The sequence below is a fragment of the Myotis daubentonii genome, chromosome 3 (genome assembly GCF_963259705.1).
Source record: "Myotis daubentonii chromosome 3, mMyoDau2.1, whole genome shotgun sequence".
Taxonomy (NCBI): domain Eukaryota; kingdom Metazoa; phylum Chordata; class Mammalia; order Chiroptera; family Vespertilionidae; genus Myotis; species Myotis daubentonii.
This window is the reverse complement of record NC_081842.1, coordinates 163467999-163491037: the sequence shown is the minus strand read 5'-3', so window position 1 is coordinate 163491037 and position 23039 is coordinate 163467999. Positions and strand designations below refer to the sequence as shown.

At 42.6% G+C, this 23039-nt stretch overlaps 1 protein-coding gene and 1 pseudogene across 1 annotated transcript in view; both read left to right on the top strand.

The window, feature by feature from the left end:
* ST6GALNAC5 (ST6 N-acetylgalactosaminide alpha-2,6-sialyltransferase 5) overlaps positions 1-23039 on the top strand; it is a 166058-nt gene that overhangs the window by 94521 nt on the left and 48498 nt on the right. The window lies entirely within an intron of this gene.
* LOC132231913 (ferritin light chain-like) lies at positions 4774-6299 on the top strand (annotated as a pseudogene).

Here is a 23039-nt window from a genome sequence, read left to right as displayed (position 1 = left end):
AATTTATGGAGCTTTCTATTTATATTTAATGCAGTTTTTTCCATATTTATATATTGGATTATGAAAAGGTTTTCTTTTTAATCACTTGCTAATAAGTTATTTAAGATTTACATCATTAACTCAGAAATGAAATGTTTTCCCATATTTCTCTTTTTCAAGGTTTGGTATAAATCAATTGAAGATTTTCTTCTTTGTCTGGGCTCTAAAAGTGTTAAGATCACTGTACAATTACCCATTTTTTTAAGATTTAAGTGTGTAAGACCCCAAATTGTAAAACTACCAGAAGAAAACATAGGGGAAAACCTCCTGGGAAATTATTTTTTTGGATATGACCCCAAAAGCGCAAGTAATAAAAGCAAAAAATAGATAAAGGTGATTTCATCAAATTAACAACTTCTGACAAAAAAAAAAAGGATCAGAAAAATAACATTTTTCTAGTTTTTGCATCTTAAAGTTGTTTGTAACCTTTTTACTTGAACTTTGTGCTTGAAGAAGAGTTTGTATGTATATATAATCCTTATCTTAAACTTTCTTTGCTTGAGAATCTTGTAGATGTTGTGTCTGATATTCAGTGTTGTAAAAGAATAGAAGGCTAGCTTGAATTTTTTTTCTTTATGTAAAATTGGCTTGATCCTCTCATCTGTCTGCTCAGAAGGTTTTTATTTTAAGCCCAGTAACCTTACTGTGCTATGTCTCATTGGTGAGTCTGAGTCTTTGTTTACTTCTATTCCATTGCATTAATTTACTCATTCGGATCATCTGTGAATCTACAGTGTTTTCCATAGTATCTCTTTACTCCTGTACTCTTCTTTTGCTTTCATTTATTTAATCTTTCTATTTTTTCTTATATACCTTTGCTAAGTTCTGCCAGTTTTATCTTATTTTCTACTACTATTCTACCATATTTTCCCTGAATTCTTTCATTTATGTATTATTATTTATCTTCTTTCATCTAGATGATTGCTTCATTTGGAGTATTTGTTTTTTTTTCTAGTGAGTCCATTTAATTAAATAAAATCAAGATCAAGCCTCCTCCACTACTCTTTTCTGCAATTTATACATAGAAAAATTTCTGGGGAAAATATATCAAATTGTTAATATTGATTGTCACTGGAAAGTAATCAGGGCAGACTTCTATATCTATTTAACTTTTTATTACAGAAAAAATAAACAGATTAATGAACCCCCAGCACCTATTACTCAGCTTCAGATTTGATTCATGACCAGTTTTGTTTCATCTATATTCCTACCCAATTCCTTTCTTCTGCATTAATTTGGAGCAAATCCCAGATATCATATTATTTTTTAAATTATTTTTATGTTTTCTTTATTGATTAAGGTATTACTTATGTGTCCTTATCCTCCCCCTTGCTCCCCCATCCCCCCACTCATGCCCTCACCCTCCTGGTGTCTGTGTCCATTGGTTAGGTTTATATGCTTGCATACAAGTCCTTTGGTTGATCTTTCCCCCTTACCCACACCCTCCCCTACCTTCCCTCTGAGGTTTGACAGTCTGATCCATGCTTCACTGTCTCTGGATCTGTTTTTGTTCATCAGTTTATGTCATGCAACCGATCCCAGAGAAGCCAGCGGGAGCCCCGGGGAGAGTTCTCATTTGGGGTTTTTTTTCTATCCAAATTCATGGCAAAATCTTCGTTCACAATTTTCATCTACCCTACCATATTTTGTAAATATGGTAATATTTTACAAAAGGATGCACTTTGTTCAAAAAATTTGCTCCTTTTTGCTTTTGTCTTAGAGTATCTTTTTTTAATATATATTTTATTGATTTTTTTTACAGAGAGGAAGGGAGAGAGATAGAGAGTTAGAAACATCGATCAGCCGCCTCCTACACAACTCCCACTGGGGATGTGCCCGCAACCAATGTACATGCCCTTGACCGGAATCGAACCTGGGACCCTTCAGTCCGCAGGCCGACGCTCTATCCACTGAGCCAAACCAGTTACGGTGATCTTAGAGTATCTTTGTATCAATGATGTGATTGTTTCTTCTTTATTATTCATCTGTTGCTTTTCTAGACTAGGCATTTTATTGAGTCCTCTTGAAGCAGGTCCAGGTCAGCATTCCTGTCCAGCACAGCTTCACAATGCACCGGTTCTCTTCCCTAAGCCTCCACAAAGACACATGCCTCCTAAAAGCGTTCCTTGTCTGTCTGAATCTCCATTTGGCCTAGTTTCCTCTTTTTCATTAAACTTAGTATGGTTCTGTTGGGGGTGGAAAGTGACCTGTTTGTCTACACACTTTTGCCAGCAAAGGGTCCAGCTTCAGCATCTCAAGACACATCTTCCACTTTCTGGAAGTGTGTGTGTGTGTGTGTGTGTGGCATTTCCTGAGATCTGTCAAGGCTGGACTCCAACCACTGAAATCTTAAGAGTTTCCCTCAGCATCTCTGTACTTCCTCCTGGGAGAACTTATTTGTTTTTAGAAAATATTAAAAATGTAATAGAATCTGTCTTGACATTTTATTAAAAGCTGAGTCTGTGTTTGTCTTTTCCATTCTTCTGTTGCTGTAGGCTGGTTCCCAGGTAGAGAAGGGGTAAGACTGCACTGCACAGCCATGCATCTGTGCTGAGAGTCTCTGCCCCAACCCCAACCTCTACCAGAAAGTTAATCTTTTATACATTTGAAGACCCTTTCTTCTGCCACCTTAGTTTCTTTGTACAATGCCAAAAATAGTACAAAAATATCTTTGCAACTGTAGGCCTTGTTCATTGGATGGCAGCCTGATTTATGGAACTTCACCACAGAATTGATGTTTCTCAGCATGAACTCAAATTGCAGTTACCTGAAAACCCAGATACATGAGGTTGCATCCCCCAACCTGTCAGTTCTGCTGGGGTGAAATGTGGACCATCCCAGCTTTCCTATGTCCTTTGTTTATTTCAAAATGGATGAACAGAAATGCCCCCCGAGAGGAATGATCTGGTGCTAGCTGCAAGGCTCTGTGCAGATAGCCAGACTCTAAAAGTTAGGAACCTGTGCCTTCCCAGATGTACTCTGCTTCTTCTCCTACCTCATCTTCTCAAATACACTCTTTGTTCATACTAGAAGCCAATGGAAAAATATATCAGTGACAATTGATAAATTGTTTCATGAGATAACCTGTTCCTCACAGCAAACCAGATAGCACAGTGATCTGGGTGATTTGAGAATTTAATAAAGGAGCTACTAATAAACTCTGTGGGACTCAGAACCCTCCACCAGGGACTGAGGAAAGCAGTCAAGCAGTAATTGCAGTATCTTGGGGGTTTAAATGGCAAGAAGACTTGTACCATCTTTAAGCCAACCATGAAAGTGGTACAGGAACCCATAGAACAGTGGTTCTCAACCTTCTGGCCCTTTATTTTTTACTTTTTTTAACATATGTATTTTATTGATTTTTTTTACAGAGGAAGAGAGAGGGATAGAGAGCCAGAAACATTGATGAGAGAGAAACATGGATCAGTTGCCTCCTGCAAACCCCCTACTGGGGATGTACCCTCCACCAAGGCACATGCTCTTGACCAGAATCGAACCTGGGACCCTTCAGTCCGCAGGCCGATGCTCTATCCACGGAGCCAAACTGGTCAGGGCAACCTTCTGGCCCTTTAAATACAGTTCCTCATGTTATGACCCAACCATAAAATTATTTTCGTTGCTACTTCATAACTGTAATGTTGCTACTGTTATGAATCATAATGTAAATATCTGATATTCAAGATGGTCTTAGGCGACCCCTGTGAAAGGGTTGTTCGACCGCCAAAGGGGTCGCGACCCACAGGTTGAGAACCTCTGCCATAGAAGGTATTGTATAGAGAGGGATCCTGAAAAAACTGAGGCCTTCAATAAAGGGGTGTAGACAGATATGGGGGGAAATCCCAAACTCTCCCTTCTCACTCTCCAGCTCCCGCAGAGCATCTCATTGGCCAAACCCATTTAAAAGCCGCATGGCAAATACAGTCCATTGATCAATCCATAATGATCAGCCTCCCAGAGCAGAGGGGCAAAGAGTAGAGAGTGGACCTAGAGGGGCAGACAGAAGATTAACAGAACTCTGTGGATCCACAAATTGACTAAACAAAATTCAAACGGCACTTTATTTCATAACAAACACATTGCAAAGATTGTTGGCTTGCTGAATTGTTGGAAAGGTGGATTTGGGGACTCAACACAGTTATGCATCATTATGTACAAATGAACAAGTATCTAGAGCTAAAAGCTAAGGCACAGAATTGTTTAAACACATACTCACTGAGTATTATCTGAAAATCATCCAGCTTTTATATTACCATTTTATCCTGAATGCCCCACCACTTCTCATTCAGTTTCTATAAACAGTTCTCTTCTTCCCAGCCTAATTTTACTACTAGTTTTCCTACCTGTCTTCTCTACTTCTACTCTTTCTCTTGAACAGATTTGTTCATTTCTTTGATGTGTACACGTCTTCTCTAATGAGACTTCAAACTATTTCTTCAGCTCAGCTCTGCCTCCTGAGCTCTCAACCCATAGATCTAGCTGTCCACTAGACACTCACACTTGGGTGATTTATAAGCATCTTAAATTTACATGCTGAAAACCTACCCCATTATCTTAAACCATCCGACACCCCTCCCCCAGCACACACACTTATGCCTGTTCCTGAATTCTCAAACTTATTTAACATTTTATGGCCTGCTTAATTTTTGTTTTCTAACAAAAATAGATAAATTATGGAAGGAATTCCTTTGCCAGAGAAATATGGAAATGCAAAAGTTTTCACTAGTGCTTTCAATAATGAGGAAGAAATCAGATATTTCTATAGTCTTCATGTTGGTCAGTTTCCCAAAAGTACATCGCAAAGGTGATCTTCAACATCTGACTTCAAATTATACTACAGAACTACAATAATCAAAACAGCATAGTATTGGCAGAAAGACAGACACACAGGTCAAGGAACAAAATTAAGAGTGCAGCTATAAAAACCACACATATGTGGGCAGATAATTTTCGACAAAGGAGCCAGAAACACACAATGGAGTAGCAGGGGTCCTCAAACTATGGCCCGCGGGCCACATGCAAATATAAATATTGTATTTATTCCCGTTTTGTTTTTTTACTTCAAAATAAGATATGTGCAGTGTGCATAGGAATTTGTTCATAGTTTTTTTTAAACTATAGTCCGGCCCTCCAATGGTCTGAGGGACAGTGAACTGGCCCCCTGTTTAAAAAGTTTGAGGGCCCCTGGTCAGTAAAGAAAGCCTCTTCTATAAATGGTTCTGGGGAAAATTGGAAAGCCACATGCAAAAGAAAGAAACTGGATTACAGTTTGTCCTTATGTACAAATATTCATTGGCTGCCACAAATCCTTAGCCTGGAAAATAACTTACTTTTCTAGCCTCATCTTTCCCTCCTTATCCATCCATTCATTTGAAACGTGGAACCTCAACTTCCATAGTTCTCTAAAACGTTTTCTGTGTGCCATGCACCTTTCTCTCTTTCTCGGTAGTTCCTACTTATCCTCTAAGAAATGCCTCCGCAGTGCCCTCAGCAGGCCTCCAGGTCTGTCTCTTGCTTCAACAGTGTTTAGATGGAATAGACTCAGGGACATCCTTTCTTCCAGCCTCTGACCGTCCTCCAACCTTTTTTTCGGTCACTCACACTTGGGTAGTTTCAGAACCACCTCAGCCATCCTCAGCCTCCGACACCAGCCAACACTGTTTTGTTTTGTTGTGTGTGTTTTTTTTTCTTAATTCCTTATTGCTGAACAACCATGAGCTCCCAAATTTGTCAGATTATTCCACCAAGGTGGAATCTGCCATTAACCGCCTGGCCAACCTGCGTCTGCGGGCCTGTTACACCTACCTCTCCCTGGGCTTCTATTTAGACCTCAATAATGTGGCTTTGGAGAGTGTGGGCCACTTCTTCCGCGAGTTGGCGGAGAAGAAGCATGAGGGCCCTGAGCATCTCTTGAAGATGCAAAACCAGCGCGATGTCCGCATTCTCTTCCAGGATGGGCTGGAGCCTTCCTAAGATGAGTGGGATGGGACTCAGGACACCATGGAAGCCGCCATGGCCTGGGAGAGGAACCTGAATGAGGCTCTTGTGGAATTGCATACCCTGGGTTGTACCCGCACAGACACTCATCTCAGACTTCCTGGAGAATCGCTTCCTGGATGAGGAGGTGAAACTCATCAAGAAAATGAGTGACCACCTGACTCACCTCTGCAGGCTGGCAGGCCCCCAGGCTGAGCTCGGGGAGTATTTCTTCAAAAGACTCCTTCTCGAGCAGGACTCGGAGCCTTTGGAGCCCAGAGGCCTGAGGGGCCCTCTGTATCCCCCTGGTGTCTGGCTTTTGCCTGAGCCTCTCTCTCCCTGAAACCATTACTCATTCTTTTAACCACCCTGGAGCCCTCTCCCATGCATTGGACCAGATAGAAACAATAAAGCTTAAAAAAAAAAAAAAAAAAAAAAAAGAAGGAAAGAAAGAAAGAAAAGTAAAAGAAAGAAAGGAAAGAAGGAAGACTTCAAATATCTCCCCTACCGTGATGTCTTTATGAACTCTAGTTTTAGTTGTTCCTTCCTCTGTGATTTTGTTTATCTCTGCACTGCACAGTAATTACATGTTTACATTTATGTTTATTCAGCTACTTCAAAAGCCTCAAAGGCATGGATAGATCATAGTTTTTCTTTGTGCAAAATTGGGAAAATAGCAAGGCCTGAATCAATGTTTATTAAATTAATGAACATTTTATTAACCTAATTTATTGAGCATCCTTAGTGGTCATTAAACAGTGCCATCACTCTGATGTGTGATTTCTCTAATGAATTTTGAGATAAATATGGAATATTGCTGCACTGTCCTTTGGACACAGGGGAATTTAAATCCTATTTATAATTTCCTTACATTGCTAGAAATAACTTTCCCTACAATGGCAAATCTCAGAGATTTCTGTTTAAGGAAATCGTTATTGTTGGAGAAATCTGCAAAGCCTGACTTTGCCAGGCTCTATACCTTTTATCTAAGCAGTTCATTCTCCACTCTGTTATGTTTAGCCTTCAGCCCTGGAAAATGCTCCTTGCTCATCTCCTTCATGCCGACTTATCCAACTGTCTCCTCTCCTTTCAGTAAGCTCTCCCAGGAAAGCCATAATCCTTCTCTTTTCACTTGTGAATTTCTCCCCACTGGAGCTTTCTGACAGAATCTGAGGAAGTGTTGACTGAAAAGGAGAAAGGGGGGAAAGGGCTTGTTTTCAAAGGTCTCTCCTTTTTGCCTCATATCAGAGCGAATTTGTTTAAGGTTAAACAAACCTGTTATAAAATAACATACACTGTACAATGTACATGCACCCACAATGTCATTATAAATACATTTTTTTATCAGAGAAGACAACAGGCAAATCAGCCACTCCTGCAAGGTCAGATTTCACGGAGACAGCTGAATTCACCCACTGCTGAATTATGTTATTAAGCCAGTGATTCAGCATTGTCATCTATTTTGATTGACACCAAAAGCCTTCTAGGACAGTGAATTGCAAAGACACAAGAAAAAAATCACTTACAAAATGGCTTGATGGCTCCTGTTAATGAGTTTTAAAATGTAGTGCAACAACTTAATCAAATCAGACAGCTCCATAAAAGGATTAATTTGGTCATTGGCTCCCTTTCAAAAATGACTTTGTCTTACTCTATCAGGTGATAATTTTTTGGTGACTAAAACATGCACAACTAAATGTGAAATGGTGTGACCTGGGGCAGGTAACAGGTTTCCCAAAGTTTCTCAGAGCTGTCTGTAGTGTGGCCTCCTGTTGAATGAGTTGTACACCTTTTCTTAAGTCTCATTTTAATGAAAGAGAAAAAGAGTGTGAATGGCGTGTATTAAAAGCCATGAGCACCAGATTAAGCAGTCAGTTTGCATTAGGTCTTGTTACCTAGTATCTTTAAATACTAGAGATTGTATTTAATTCAACATGGCATTGAGAGGCAAGGAAACTGGAACAAAGTGAGGAAAGAGTAGATTCAGAGCCCCTACCTCAAATTTATGTGGGTCACATTCTTACTGACAACCAAGTTACCTGCACTTCTCAAATTACTATTTCTTCTTCTCCTCCCTCCTTTTTTAAAATATATTTTTGTTAATTTCAGAGAGGAAGGATGAGGGAGAAATAGAAATATCAGTGATGAGAGAGAATCATTGATCAGCTGCCTCCTGCATGCTACCTACTAGGGATCGAGCCTGCAACTCAGGCATGTGCCCTTGACCAGAATGTAACCCAGGGACCCTTCAATCTACAACCTGATGCTCTATCCACTGAACCAAACCAACTAGGGCCTCCCCCCTGCCGGGGTCCAGCCCCAGCGGGTCCAGGGGTCCCCAAAGGCGTAGACGAAGTCGGCGAAGAAGGAAGGACACGGAGACAGTGTTCAGTTGATCAGCAGCCTAGCCAGGATCTCCAGCCAGGATCTGGTCCCGATCTCCAGAGAGGTTCTGCTGTTTATTGTCTTGTTACATCCGTATTTATCCCAGTTGATTTTAATCCTGTCAATTTCTATTACAAAGGTTAGGGCGTTTCTTATCTCCATTCCAGGGTGTAAAGATTATGTAGCTTAAGCATGATTGTTTGTAGTGATTAACTACCCGCCTGGTACTTAGTTAAGGAGTTTCATCCCCTCCCTGACTTCAGGGAAAAATTCCTACCTGGGGAAACAACCTTTCTAGGAGAGGCATCCCCTCCCTGACTTCAGGGAAAAATTCCTACCTGGGGAAACAACCTTTCTCGGAGAGGTGACCTTGGTTAAAACACACAGCGCTAAGGGGAGCAAACATATTAAGAACAGTATGCTATATACGCCAAGTCCCTTGAAACATATGCTGTGCAGATGTTTCTTTCCTGCAGCGACTGTGTCAAGCAGCAAGGATGGATTGGCTTCCGGCACCCCCCTTTTTTCTTTGATTTTTTTAGAGAGAGTGAAAGGAAGGGAAGGAGGAAGAGAGAGAGAGAGAGAGAGAGAGAGAGAGAGGAACATCAATGTGCAAGAGACATAGCGATTGTTTGCTTCCTATATGCACCCTGATGGGGGCCAGAAATGGAACCTGCAACCCAGGTACATGCCCTTGACTGTGGTCCATAGGTGCATGGGCCAATGCTCTAACCACTTAGACAACCAGTCATGGCTCTTCCCTTTTTTCTCTGCTTTCTCTCTCACCATTTCATTATCAGCAAATAGCAGTGAGCCCAGAATAAGCATGTATTAAATGAATGGAAAATGGAAGAGAGAGACCACTAGGTTTCACTGTCTTTGAAAGTTCTGCTCTTAGTAAATGTGGCTCAATCATGTTGCAGGGCTATAAGTACCCTTTTTCATTTACAAGGAGCTTTCATAAACATGTCCTCATTCAAAACATGACAAGCAGGCCGGCCTCCACCCCATTTACAGAGGAGACTGAGAATCAGAGAGGTTAAGCAACTTGCACAAAGTTGCATAGCTAACTCCTGGCAAAACCAGGCTTTGAACCCCCATCTTCTAAGCCAGAACGAGGCCAGTGGGTGCTCCCCATAACAGGTGGCCTCTCCTGCCTGTACAGGACTCCTCTGTATCAGAGTGGGTAGATAGTGATTGTGTCTTATCCCTCACCCGACTCAGGGGTCCGTGCCTGTTCAGCACCAGATATTGCACATAGCTTTCAGGTGGCAAACATGAGTGAGATGTGGTCCTTGCCCTCAAAAACACTCACGATCTGATGTTTTGAACATCCAAATTTTCAACTTATATGGTTGAATTTTTTTGTGGTTGCAATCCTACCCTGCCCGTAATTCTAATAGCATCCAGTGACACAGAAGGAAAAGCAAGGCTTGGTGGCTTGCACATACATTAGCGACTCTTGCCTCAAGTTTGAAACAAGGTTTTAACCATTCTACAGATGGGTTTGGAATCCTCACGATAGTGCATATTTGAAAATTGAGGCCAGAGGATTGAATTTATAAAATGACTGCAACTTCTTTCAGCATGTACTTTGGAACCAGGATGTCATTGTCAGAGAACTGCTCTGGAAAATACAGGCAGACAGTGTCTTTTGCTTGTTCCATTTCTCCAGTGTTAGTGTCTCCATAGAATCCCAAGTGAGAAAATAACCTGTAAAGGTGTGAGTTGGAGATCACATTACAACATTCATGCAGGTGAGACCGTCAGAGATGACGGGAAAGAAAATGACTCTTTAATGCATGAGAGCAGTCTTCCAGGAGAGTTTGTACGAGGACGTGTTATATTTTAACAAGAAGAGTTCCCAGGAAGGTCAGTTTCAGGCATGCCACTTGAGACCCGGACAAGAATAGGTGGTTGATGGGCTGTCACACTCGCAGATAAAGCAGAGCGGGAAGAGGTGAGGTCCTGCGAAGAAGTGCAAATTAAAAAACAAATCTATTTTTTGTTTATTGCACAACAGATGAATTTGAAACAAAAAGAAAAAGAATGCTGTAAATAAGTAGGAACTCGAGAAGTAAACTAAGTGACAAAAGATTAGTTCTCACATGTAGGAGATACACAGAGTGTGTGTGGTTTTTGGAGGCAGTAATTCCTAGTTTCAAGAAACGATAGAACACTCAGGAGAAGACAGTTAGGAACCAAGGATCAGAGCGTGAAGGAACATGGCAAGGTTGCAATGAGTCTAGAGGGAGTGGCTTTGCATGAAGCATGGTGACAACAGATTAGGCTAGCTTTGGCTCCACGTGGCCTAAAAATCTTGTATAGAAAGTTTCCAGCCAATGAGTGCTTGAATGTAGAAGACCCTGCCATATAGATTGAAACTTCTCTAGGACTTTTATTAGTTGATCCCTCAAAGATAATCCAGGTGACTAAATTACCACTCGTTGAATACTATAGTGGGGATCATGTCAAGATTCAATCTTTTCTTTCATTTAGTAGGAAAGATATGAAATTAGATACCTATCGTACAGGTGACATTTGAAACTAATAGTTTGGGCCTGTAGAGCAAAGGATCTCCTTTGTGTTTTATCTGAACATAAACGACATTTTAAAGGGGAAAAAATGTTTAGGACAATTGCCTTGTATAATTGAACAAAGTGTGTTCTTATTTCAGATCCAACGACAATTGCAAGGACTCTGAACAAGGAGGTGAATTGTGTTCTGTGCTGAGCAGCGTGAATGGCATTATTCACAGGAAAAGGAAATCTGACTTCCTTTATGTACCACTTGCATATTGGGGTGTTTTTTCCTGACGATTAGAACTTAAATTTTTAAAGGTTAGAGTTTTAAAATTCTCCAGAGACTTTGAACCCTCACTGAGTAATCCATCCAAAATCCAGAGGCGTTAAAAGTTCTGTGACTAATTTGTGTGAAATGTTTGAAGATGAAACTCTCTTTTGTAATTACACACTGCAGAATATGGCATAGTTTCTGCCATATGAATTACCTACCTGAGGATACTATTTGAAAGTCCTGCCTTGCATAAATAACAGTCTCTTGCAGAAGAGTAGCAGTGTTTTCCTATCTGGAATGAAAATTATTTTAGAATCATTCTCATGCAACATTTTTGCATTATTACTTAGATCTAGTGACTGTGAAAGAGAAGTAAACTCACACAGCTGGCTCTTTTCAGACAGGGTGATTCAATTTATTCTTGTTCCAATAGTGTAGGAAAATAAAAGGTTAGAATTACCTTTTGGATTCAATGTGGTATTTCCCCCTGATGCCTAAACAAATGGAAGGCAGGCGGCTTTGCCAGCTTTGGCCTTCAGGATAGTAAGGGATTTCTTTTGTGTTTTTTCTGAAAGCTGGTGCTGTTCCATAATAATGAGAGGTTTAGATACTGAATGTAATCCTTCCAATGAAGCCAATGTCTTGTGCCTTTTCCAGAGACTGTTCTGGCTCATAAAGAGGAAGAGACTTCCTTTCATTCTTATCTGGTGTGTATGTTTGCCCTTTTGAATCATACACTAAAACAATTTGGGAGATGGGTTGTCTAAGCAGACAAGCCTGCACCTGCCCTGGAGATGGTGACTTAGTAGTTCTGAGGAGTGGTGCAGGAATGTACAGAGGATGTGTGTGTGTGTGTGTGTGTGTGTGTGTGTGTGTGTGTGTGTGTGTGGTGGTAAAATTTACATGACGTAAAATTGATAATTTGTATCACTTTTAGTGTACCAATCCGTGGCATTAAGTACATCCACATTGTTGGGCAGCCAGCATGACCATCCATACCCAGAACTTTTTTGAAGCTGTGTACCCATGAAACAATAAGTCCTCACTCTCCCTTTCCCCAGAAGAGTAATCACGGTTCTACTTTCTGTCTCCAGGAATTAGACTGCTGGTACCTCCTCTAAGTGAAATCATGAAATCATACAACATTCATCCTCTTGTACCTGAATTGTTTCACTTAGTGTGTTTTCAAGGCTAATCATTTTGTAGCACATCAGAATTTCATTCCTTTTTAAGGCTGCATATTGTATCCATTGTATGTATACACTACACTTTGTCTATCCATTCAGCCGTCAATAGGCATTTGGGTGTTTCTGCCATTTGGCTATTGAGAATAATGCTGAGAACACTGGGGTACCAATATCTGTTCAAGTCTCTGCTTTCAGTTCTTTTGGGTATATGTCTGGAAGTGGAATTGCTGAATCATAGGTAATTCTATGTTTAATTTTTTTAAGGAAGCACAATACCTTAGTTTTTAAGCAATACTGCAGGTTACTTGATCAGATAATTTGAGAAACACTTATTGATCAGTTACATATCTCTACAGAACAAACCACCCCAATAATTAATAGCTTAAAACAGTATTCATTTCTTCAGCTCACCATTCTACTGGGTGGCTCTTCTGAACTGGGGAGGGCTTATCTGATCTCTGTCTGTCTAGCTCATGCTTTGATGGTCACTTGGTTGGTCAGCTGGGTGCCAGCTGGTCCTAGATAGCTCCCGTCATACGTATGGTGATTGTTTAGTTTCACATCATTGACCAGGGCAATGATGTGACTGGGTGTAGAATGTCATTGTCCAGCAGTCTCACCCAGGCATGTTCACATGCTGGCAGGATTCCAAGAATAGCAAGCGGGCAAGCCCCTATGCACAAGCCCTTTTCAGGTCTTTGCATTACTTTTGCTTGTCCCATTGGTCAACGCAGGTCACCTGGCCAAGCCCAGAGTCAGTGTAGAAGACACTACCAAAGAGTGTGGATATCAAGAAGCAGAAAAAGAGCTGGGACCATTGCTGTTATCACTCCATCGCAGCTTACCTGCTTAATTCAATTTTCTGATGAACTCCTGCCATCCCAAAGCAGTGAGTAAAACATCATAGTCTCTGAAGTTGCCTGCAGGCCTCAAGAACTACATGTCCCAGCTTCTCTGAAATGCTCTCCGTTTGTGTGCTCGTTCATTCATTTAACAAGCATTTATTGTGCATCTACTTGTGTCTGGAACTCTTCCAGGCTTTGGGGACAATGCCACCAACAAAGTAGTCCAGGCTTCTATTCTCTCGGGACTTACCTTCTCTTGTAGGTGGGAAAGTTTTGAGAGTGAGAATAAATGTGTTCGGATCCCCACACATATCCAGGAACTTGTTTGTTTTTTCAGCCTGCTCCCATTTTCCCATTCCCCACCCCTTTGTGCTTTTATGACTATTTGAATATAGAAAAATAGTTTGTTTAAATAAAAGTTCCAGATATTTGAATGCCAGGAAGCAGATGTAAAGCTCTGTAAGGACATGAAATGTGACTTTTAAAGTTATAATCTTTACACAAGACAGGTGGATTTGTGTCTCACCTCCTTTATGTTTTCTGCAAGGTTTTATGGCTGAAACTTTTGGCCTCACTGCTGCTTGAGGGAGGGAAGCTGATCGCTACAGCTCAAAGGGCACCGAAGAGCCACGTGCAGCTGAATACCGGTGGATGTCTAGGCCCACATTTTCTTTAGACATTTCTTTTTTTATTATTATTGTGTGTGTTCAGTCCTGTGGGAGGAGAGTAGAATTCTGTATTCTTAAACTAACACTACTTTGTTGGAAAGGTTGACTTTTATAGACTAGAAGTGTCTCACAGCCTTTTGGCACCTGGAGATGAGGTCAGCTTAATGTCCAACCAGTGGTTCAGAGGGGCTGAGACACCCAGAACGAAGCACCTTTGCCAACTAAAACTCACTATGTGAACAAGAGCTCTTTTGGGGGAGCAGCCGAGCTTCAGGCTTCTGTGTAATCGGACATCACAGTGGCAGAGAATTAGAAGATGGCATGTGGGAGGGCTCAAAGTGTGCGCTTCAGAGTCTGACAGATGTGTCAATTATTAGCATTGACCTTAGGCAAATGAATGAACCTCTCTGAGTCTTAGTTTGTTTATCTATAAAATGGGATGATAATACTATCTACCTCAGGGAATTTGGAAATCTTAAGAGACTGCATGTAGAGATCTTAGCACAGTATTGTAGTGGGGACTTGATAAAAATATTAGCTAAAGGCTGTTATCTTCATAAACACTCTTATAATCTACAGTTTCATTACACAGGAGGTGACTGTGGCCTGGCTCTTGGCCAGAATCTAAGCTACACGGGGAGGTACTCTGTGAACATCCTAGCCTCGTTCAAGCTCAGACAAAGACATTTAGGAAGCTGAATTTGGCTGTTTATTCATAGCCAGTCCGGGGTTCCTATTTGAGTTATTGCCCACTAATTGAGCTATTTTTCTGTGACTTGGAGTTGTCCCAGAAACAGCAGCAAATCAGTCTTTCCCCAACAACAACAAAACCCAGCACTTCAAACATTAGCACCCTGCCTGGAATGATTTTAGGGTTGCCTGGCTGGTGTGGCTCAGTGGTTGAGTGTCTAACTATGAACCAGGTGGTCGCAGTTTAATTCTTAGTCAGGGCACAGGCTCGATCCCCAGTTGGGGCTGGGGAGGGGGGCATGCAAGAGGTAGCCAACTGATGTTTCTCTGTCATCGAAGTTTCTATCTCTCTATCCCTCTCTCTTCCTCTCTCTAAAATCAATAAAAAATATTTTTTAAAAGAAACCTCTTTCCCCCAAATAACCACTGAGTAGTTTTCCACTAAGCTTTCTAGAAGAGCGCACTACCAAAATGTGAATGTATTCCATCTTGTGTTTTCCAGTTTGGACTTAGCTGAAAGTAGCAGCTGGACCCAGTGGGAGTTGGGTTGGGAGTCGACTTTGATGGATGGGAACAGGAGTTTTATGAGGCAACAGGAGGAGGGAGAGAGAATTTTGGAACGTGGGTATGGGAACCATGCTACTCACATTCTCTAGAACAATCCAATTTCACCATAAACATGAGACACTTAGGAGAGGGTCAGATGCCACCTCTGGGCAGCCAGGGAAGTTGTGTGTCTTTGGAGCTGGGGAGAGCAGGGAGATAAGACATCGGGTAGGCGAGGAGCCCAGAGAGGAAATGAATGAAGGTGAACAGCAAACTTCTCAGCTGAGTTCCATGAGCCCCATTAACTGTAAAACAGTGTGGGAAACACCACCTTCCCGTCCTCCTCCAGGTGACAAGACACTGACCTGCCTGCCTAGATTTATTTCTCTCAGGGGCTCTGTTTCTCTCCTCACTTCTTTTTCCCTCACCCTCTACCTTGTTATAGGGAGATCTTTTCCCCCAGAGGAAACCATAATTCTAGCACGGTGGAAATTGAGAGGCCTTCAAGTTTCTTACTAGTCTTAGAATATTTTCTTAGGACAAATTGCCAGTTTTCTCTTTTATGGGAAATACTAAAATGCTTTTCTTTAATAGAGTGGCCTTGATCCCTTCCCATATGCTGTTCTTTCTAATTTCTAGCACGGAGCAGGACAAATTGAACTGAAGGGGTTGTCAGCCCGATGGCAGTCGCCATGTTGATGGCGTTACAACGTTTGCTCCAGGTGACCTTGAAGCAAAGTCCCGGGTCCTTTTCGCCAGTGACCATTGTGACGTGATAACACTATAGACACAGAGCTTCACTGTGTCTGTCTTATCCAGGCCCAAGCACGGGGCCCAGTGCTCAATCAGTGCTCGATAAATATGTGTTCAGCACCGACCGAGCAGAGATGGTCTACGATGTAAGGTAATAACCTCGCCAGGTACAGGTGAAACCATTGGGGTTAGCACCTCCAACAGGTGGTGCTTGGCAGCTCTGCTCCGGGCAGCGTGTTTCTCCTTCCTTAAAACACTCTCCCTCCGCCTGAGAGGCCACTCGTCCTAAAGTGTGGCCTGTGGACTCAACCCTCAGAAGCCAGTGTGCGACCGTCTGTGGCTCCCGGACACCTGGGCATCCTAGACTGAACGCCTGGCCACTCCTCTCCTTCAATATGTCAAGGATCATGCTCTCATTAGTTTGGAAATGGAAATTCTCAGATGATTTCTAAAAGCAACTGCAACCTGGGGATGAATTGATTCAGCTCACCAGTTCTCCTGAAAATGTTTGAAAGCAAACTTGAGCTGCCTCTGTCTTCCCAAGGAAATCTGCATGTAATTTAGATGCTGAGGACCCTCAAGAAGCAGCCATTTTTTTTCAACCCCTGATGTCTCAGTGCAAATAGGAAACTTTGATCATCTTCCTTGAAGTTTGCGGCTACTGCTGTTGGCCTTGTTAAAGCGGGGGACAGGACAGCCCAGCACTTTCTGACGGGTAGGTGAGTCCTTGCTGGGAATAAGCTCCAACTGTCTTCCAAGGTTGCCCAGGACCGGAACAGTAACTTGTGAGTGGCGCTCAGTAGGACAGTAATGATTAAAGTGATGGGAGCTCTAACGTGGGAACACTGGCTCCCCAGACAGAATTAAGAGATGGAGAAACATTTATTTTATTTTACGTGTCTTGGTCTCTCTGGCCTGTCCAAAGGCACCCACACATTCAAACAGGAAGGAGTGGAGAGCTAGGGATGCAAAAGTGCTACCGGTGGAATCAGCACCACGTTACCCCCTGGAGTTGTCAGGGGACAGAGAAACTTCAGACTTTATTCTCCAGGGATGTAGCCCAGTTATTTTTTGTTTCTTACCAAATACCCCAAATGATTCTAAAGGTTGGAGAGTAACTGTCCCTGACAGCACACCCTCATGGTAGTCTGTATAGTTGTACGTCAGACTAGTTAAACATGTTTAAATTTTATTTTATAAATAATATTTCATTTTCATTTGGTATATAAAATATCTTTATATTTTGCATATGTAGTATATAATTATTTAGCACATAGTATATCTATATTGTATTTTTATTTTGTAATATAGTGATAACGATGACATATTAATCATGTATATAAGAACTCCATTTCATATACACAATATTGATCTAAATGCTTTATATACATTATCACCATTAATCCTCACATTTGTTTTTTAAAGAGGTGGTATTATTCTCATCATTTTACAGATGAGAGAAGCTAAGAGATTTTCCCAAGATCCCCTAGCTGCGGAGGAGTGGAACTGAAATTTACCCCAGACCTGGTGGTTCTGGTGCCCAAGACTTTTAACCACCACGCTGCACTGGTTACAGTGACCAGAAACTTTTGGAAATCGGACTGGAGAGAATCGCATCGCTAGGTAGCAGAGAAATATAAAAGTCTGTGGAAAGGGAAGGAAAGATGCCTTCTCTGTAGAAGTAATGGTGAGGAATTTTTCAAGCCTTAGATAAACGCATACCAACTACATGTAGCCAGGCGCATACTCAGTTGATTCATATCCAAACCTACAGAAATAGAGACTTTGCAGAACCTCACCAACCAGCTGTGAACGTGGTATGGAAGACACGGGAGCTGCAGATCAGCACTTCCTCTGGAAATGAGAAAGGAAAAGCATCAAGATGAAGTATCTTCAGGGCTTCACCACCCAGGGATGGGAGGAGGACTTGCTCTAAATGCCAGCTAAGACTAGGGACATTAGGAGTAGGGGCACGGATGGTGATACAGTAACTACACTTCTAATTAAAAGCCTTGCTGGGTTTTCCGTTTCGTGGACACCCTTCTGTGCTGAGGGAAGGCTAGAAGGACAAGTCCTAATTGATGTGAATGGACCGCCTCCTGGTTGGGCCCCCTTGGCCATTGTGAGCCAGTAGACAGGATTTTGTAACAAGCCAGCCTGGACGCTTGTAGCTAAAGTTCCAGATGATTGTGGGTAAATTGGGAGAGGATTCATCTTAGGATTCATTTATTCTTCTGTAAACATTTATTGAGTGTTTCCAATGAACCAGGCAGCACGGTAGGGGATACAGAAAGGAATATGGTGGGAGAGGATATAGAAATAAAAAAAAATAGTCCTTTTCCCCAAGAATCTGGCAGTTGAGTGGTGGAAACAGACAAGAAAACCAGCACCCGCTTCAAGAGGTGTTTCCATAGACATATTTAAGATTTACTATAATATCCATGAGGCAGAGGCACTTAACACCTCGTAGGGGTGCCTGGCCAGTGTGGCTCAGTGGTTGAGCATGGACCTACGAACCAAGAGGTCTCAGTTAGATTCCCAGTCAGGACACATATCCGGGTTTTGTGGTCAATTCCCCAGTAGGGAGCATGCAGGAGGCAGCTGATCAATGATTTTCTCTCATCATTGATGTTTCTCTCTCTCTCCCTCTCTCTGAAATCAATAAAAATATATTATTTTAAATAAAAATTAAAAAACAATCTCTTTGGAGTAATAAAGTCCCCTAAAGGAGGCCTTGCATTATGTCATGAAAGATTTGCAGCTGTCCAGGCCGATGTGGAGAGCATCCCAGGCAGAGGGAGCAGTGTGCTCAGGAGAACACAAAGCTAAGGCAGCCCCACAATCCTGCAGGTGCACTGTGAACAACTGGAACTGGCCAGCTGGTCCCCCAACTCTTTGTACTCTTTGATGGAATGTGGAAACCCAGTTCTAGAACCTCAAGAACCCCAAGCCAGGGTCTACGTTTCTTTTTCCTTCCTTCCTTCCTTCCTTCCTTCCTTCCTTCATTCCTTCCTTCCTTCCTTCCTTCCTTCCTTCCTTCCTACCTTCCTCCCTCTCTCCCTCCCTCCTTCCCTCTCTCTCTTTCTTTCTTTCTTTCTTTCTCTTTCTTTTTCTTTCTTTCTTTCTTTCTTTCTTTCTTTCTTTCTTTCTTTCTTCCTTCCTTCCTTCCTTCTTTTCTTTCTTTCTTTCTTTCTTTCTTTCTTTCTTTCTTTCTTTCTTTCTTTCTTTGTTTTTTGGTGTTGATTTCAGAAAGGAAGGTAGAGGGAGAGAGAGATAGAAACATAAATGATGAGACAGAATCATTGGTCGGCTGCCTCCTGCACACCCCACACTGGGGATCTAGCCTGCAACCCGGGCATGTGTCCTGATCAGATTCGAATCAGTGACCTCCTGGTTCATAGGTCAATGCTCAACCACTGAGCCATACCGGCTTGGGCAGGGTCTACATTTCAGTATGAAGCCAGACTCCCTGATTCTAGAGGCTCATCTGGGATTCTGTGCACAATTTCATATTAACACCACTGAACAACAGATGCCCCTTTTGTGAAATTAGAATTGCCAAGGAGGAAATGAGCTAATATTTTTTGAATAGTCCGGTGTTTCAGGCACAGGGGTAGGTGTTTTTTGGTTGGGAGGGGGTCGTTTTCTTTTTACATCATTGCACTTCCTAGCAACTTTCTCACCAATTTGTAGCCGCTAGCCTTAATCAATCACTGAGCAGAATCCTCTTTTACCCAGAGATGAGTTGTGACTTGTTTTCTCCTGGGCTTCCATTTGCATTTAGATGCATCTTCCTCTGTGAGAAGCCATCCCTCAATCCTAATGCTACATTGTATTTCAATAAGTGACTTGCCTCACAGCCCGACTCCCAGCTGCCATTCATCCTTCAGGGACTCTTACAATTATTTACATGGACGTGGGGCTCACCACCTTAAGTGAAAGGATAAACAATTAATGTCCCAGCTCCGGACAGCAGGCTGGCCTTTCTGGGATGCCGTTAAGGCTTGTCTTGGGGAGGGCTGTGCAACATGGCTGCTCAGACGGAACTTTAACTAATTATTCAATCAAGGATTTGGCAGGTCAGTCGATGGGAAACCACGTACAGGCGGGTGAAATTGATCACACTTCATTTCCCATCAATTGTCAAGCCAAATTGTGGATAAAGTCATAAGTAAAGGATCATTGCCCATCATTCTCAGGACCGGCTTTCCCTATCTCTCCCACTGACTTAGATCCCAGACTGATCGATAAAAAGCAAGTATTTTGTTCTTACAGAGGGAACCAGTATAAAATGTTTACCACCTTCTGAGATGCAAAGGGGGCGAGAGTATTTTCTGTTTCATAATTGATGCGCGGCAGCCATATAATCCCCTAACCTTGTCAAGCAGCTCGGATGTGGAGGTTGGTTTTTAAATCCCATGATCCATTATGCATCGCTTACTTCCACATCTATTACCATTCCATCAGCCAACTGACAGGGTTCCCCATCAGGGCCTCGGAATGTGCAGGGCCCTTCAACTTTATGCCTGTGGACAGGCCTGTGGAACTTCACACATGGCTGATTTACAGGCAATTAGCAGGAGGCAATGGAAGATTTAATGTAGCTTTTCTGGAAGTTATGAATAAAGGATGCAGGGAGGCAGGTCCTCCCCCTGCCCCTCCCCGCCCCCAACAAAAGGCTTGGATAGATCCAGGCCATGAATTTTGTGACTTTAATCACTGCCCTCTCAGAGGATGATGTAAAATGGAATGTGTTCTGGATAAGTTGACTGGCAGCCCCTAAAACTCACTGCTGGCCGGGTTGGTAGAGACCTACCGGGTGGGCCAGTGGGACCTGGAGAAAGCAGAGATCCCACAGACTCAAATGTATGTGCACGCTTCCTCACCCCACTGTGCCCCACACCCCTCGCCTCCTCCCTTGTACACGGGACCTGCTGGAGCCCAGGCAGAGAAGGCCTTGAGGGTCTGGACACCAGCAACCAGGAAACAAGCAGAAGGGAATTTTCTGAGAAACATGGCCAAGTGCAAAATGATCACAGTTTTCTCACAATTATGGTATTTAACACTGCCTTTGGTATTTAACACCGCCTTTGGTTTTCTCACAACTAATTGAGAGAAAACGAAAAGGGTGAAGTATTTAAATCCTGTTTTACAATATAGGAAAAGAAAATTTAGAAATTTGATCAGCCTTCCTCATGCCATAGCTCTTTAATGACAAAGCTGAGTTTTGATTCCAGATCTTCAGTGCAAAGTGTATTTTCCGTAAACCATACTAGTATTTCCTTAATCAGTGGATGTCAATTCACTGGTTTTCTCATGCATATACACATCTTTTATTGTCCTGTTAACTCAACAAAAATTTATTGAGAACTCGCCATGTGCTATGTGCTTACTTTTGTACCTGAAAGGAGCTCACAATCTAGGGAGAGAGAGCAGCAAGTAAGCAATATGATACAATGTGGACGTTACTAAGGTGGCTGGAGGGCGGGTGCTTTGGGAGTATGGAGGAGGGGTGCCAACTTTTATCCTTGGGGTGGTCTACCAAAGTCTTTCCTAAGGAAATGGCCTAAAGCCTCAAGGACAAGCAGGAGTGAGCCAGGTGGAAATAACTTCCCAGGCAGAGGGAATAGCTTCTGCAAAGCCCCCAAGGCAGGACAGAACTTACCAGGCAGATGGTTGGAGTTGAGAATACAAGGTGGAAAGACGGAGAGGTGGGCTGAAGAGCCTCCTGGGCCTGTTCATGGAGAAGCTTGTAAGCCTGAAAGGGGCTATCCCCACAGATCCAGGCCTTGGTCCCCCCTCCTCCTCCTCCTCCTCCTCCTCCTCCTCCTCCTCCTCCTCCTCCTCACCTTCCCTCCAGGAGGACGGAGGTTTGACTTTTGGTCACCATCAAGAATTCGTGACAGTGGCTATATCAGAAGTAATATTTTTGCTTTATAGAACACAATGGCGATTGCTCGGGCAAACATTTCCCCCAGAAAAGGACTGTAGACTAAGTGATCTGATCAAGGTCACTTGCTGCTAGTCAGGGAAGGAGCTGAGCTGAGGCCAGGCTTCCTGTCCCAGCTGCTTTCATGGTGGTATTTAACACTGCCTTTGATGACTCTTTTGTATGTCAGTCTTTTCACTCAAAAAAAAAAAATTCACTGAGCTAAACACTCTTTTAAATTATATTATTTTCTTTTCCAAATGCTTCATATTGGAGAAAATATGTGGATTTGTGGATGGAGGACAGTCTTTAAACTGTCCTCCATCCACAAAAGGGGTTTGGAGTTTGGGGTTTTGCACTGAAATTAGGATCTTCAACAAATTCTCAAATGCTACCTTTTTAATTGAATGAACGTAATACATGCACCATTGCTTCAAAAATAATGTGGTAAGCCTCGATATTAAGACCTCTTAGTTCTGACTGACATGAGCAATTCAAAAGGAGGGAGAATTGGCAGTGACGTGGATAGGACATCATATGCCACCAGTCTGGGTGGGATCATTCAAAAAAGGGAGACTGGGCCTTCCTGCAATATTTCAGAGTTGGGGAGCAAACCTAGTCCACGCTGTGTAACCAGGAAAAGGCAAAAAGCATGGGGAGACTAGTACCTCTCCCCTGCCTTCCAGGTAGTACGCGCTGGGGGCACTTTAACTACATGAGGCCAGTTTCCAATTCCTTCAGCATCTCTGTTCACTGGAGAACAGAACTGGTAGCTGTCCAATGGGTATGGTGTTGGGGGTGCAAACACAGGTGCCCCCAGGAGCCAGGCGGGAGCTATGACTGTGTGAGGCCGGCCTGGCGAGTGCCAGGGGCACATGGCAAATGCCCTCTGTAATGTAGCTCCACATGCCTGGGGTCCCCACGGAAGGAGAACCCAACGACCCCGATCCTCTAACTTTACAAGGAAAACTAAAATTCTGGTGTTTGTGTTTCTTTTATGTTTTTACATTAGAAAGTTTCTGATTTTGAAATGTTGCAACCCCTGGCTTGTATCCTTATTTACTAGGAGGAAAAGTGGTCACTTACTGTATATTTCAATCATATGGAAAGAGATGAGTATGAGATAAGGAAAGCAGGAAAACGAGGAACTGACACAACAGATGAATACAGCATTTCCCCGGGGAGCCAGAGACAGGGCCCACGAGAGGGCGAGGGGGGCCTCTGCCCA